The 1,556-nt window shown below is 45.6% G+C and overlaps 1 pseudogene; it reads right to left on the bottom strand.

The window, feature by feature from the left end:
- Positions 1 to 453: 453 nt before the first annotated feature.
- On the bottom strand, positions 454 to 1,026 carry LOC149940510 (uncharacterized; annotated as a pseudogene).
- Between the last annotated feature and the right edge of the window lie 530 nt (positions 1,027 to 1,556).

The raw sequence follows: 1,556 nt of genomic DNA, 5'->3' as shown, positions 1-1,556 counted from the left end.
GAGTGAGGAACGAGGCAATAGTTTAACGAAACATATTTATTAGGCGAGGAATGACAAATTAAATTAGATATTCGTATATATATACATAGCATAAAAAACAGTAAATCTCGATAAGGTTTAAAGGTTATTGTTAGAGGCGGGGTCGCTTATCTCTAACACCCCTTCTCGATGTCGTCTCGTAAGTCCTGCTTTAATCATCAAGTGATTAAGTCTGATCCCAGTCACTAACTTGGTAAGCATATTGGCTGTCATCTCCTCGGCAGGGCCGGCGTTAGGGGGGGGGGTAAGCGGGGCAAAAGTACCCCGGGCTCGAGCCACCGAAAGGGGCCGCCGGAACGGGTGCCTAACTTAAACTATCTAACTATTTCCAAAAAACAAATTTTGGAGTAAAAATTACCTGGGGCCCGAAAATCCTAGCGCCAGTCCTGCTCCTCGGTTGGACGATACTGGACGTCAACAGTTCATTGTTCTTGCAAGTCGCGAAAGGAGATGATGTCTTACGTCGATATGTTTGGTGCGGGCATTGGTTCTCTCAGTCAACGATAATTTGATGTACCCTTGGTTGTCTTCGTAGAGTGTCGTTGGAGAAGATACTCGTTGACCCATGTCTTTTAGTAATTGACGTAACCATATGATCTCTTGGGCTGCGTTAGAGGCCGCGACGTATTCAGCCTCGGTTGAGGACAACGTAACTGTTGTCTGTTTTCGACTTGACCATGACACCATGCGGTTGCCGAGTTGAAATAAGTGGCCGCTGGTTGACTTTCGTTCCTTTTGATACCCAGCCCAATCGGCGTCGACGTAGCCTTTTATATCCAACGTCGACGTTGATGAGAGCTGTAGTGCGACATCCGTAGTACCTTTGAGGTACCGCATCACTCGTTTAGCAGCTGCCCAATCCCGTTCTCGGGGATTCGAAACTCTTCGGCAAAGAATCCCGACTGCGCTGGCGATATCAGGTCTCGATACAGAGCCGAAATGTAGTAATACTCCAATGGCTTGACGATAAAGAGAATTATTAGGCATAGCGTCGTCTTCTCCATCTAGTCTTCAAAGGCTTTTCGTCCTGCAACTTGAAGTCCTCTAGCATATGCTTGAACTTTGTAGACTGGTGGAGTTAATAACTGCCATTGTCTGTCTTTAGAACTTGAATACCGAGGTAGTAGAGACCTCACCGAGATCTTTCAATTTGAAGTGAGCATTCAATCGGTCTGCCATGGAGTCAATTACGTCGTCCCTCTTGTTGGCTATAAGCATATCGTCGAAGTACATAGCTCCAAGTCATGTCCTTTTCTTGTCTGTTGTATAGGCATGGATCGGCTTTGCTTCTAGTGAATCATTCGCTGAGTAAAACTTCATTAGCTCGCTTATTCCAAGCTCTTGCGGATTGTATAAGACCGTATATTCTGTGCCTGAGCTTGCATACTTGTACAAGTCTTCTTTTATATCCCCATGGAGAAAGGCGGTCTTCACGTCAAAGTGTCGAACTTGCATGTTCGTGTCTTGCTTTTTACTTCTGTACTTGTCCGTTCTGGTCGTATTTCGTCTTGAACACC

This window comes from Leiobunum rupestre, chromosome 6, assembly GCF_980474605.1.
Source record: "Leiobunum rupestre chromosome 6, qqLeiRupe1.1.hap1, whole genome shotgun sequence".
In the NCBI taxonomy this organism is placed as follows: domain Eukaryota; kingdom Metazoa; phylum Arthropoda; class Arachnida; order Opiliones; family Sclerosomatidae; genus Leiobunum; species Leiobunum rupestre.
This window is presented reverse-complemented; position numbering and strand designations above follow the sequence as displayed.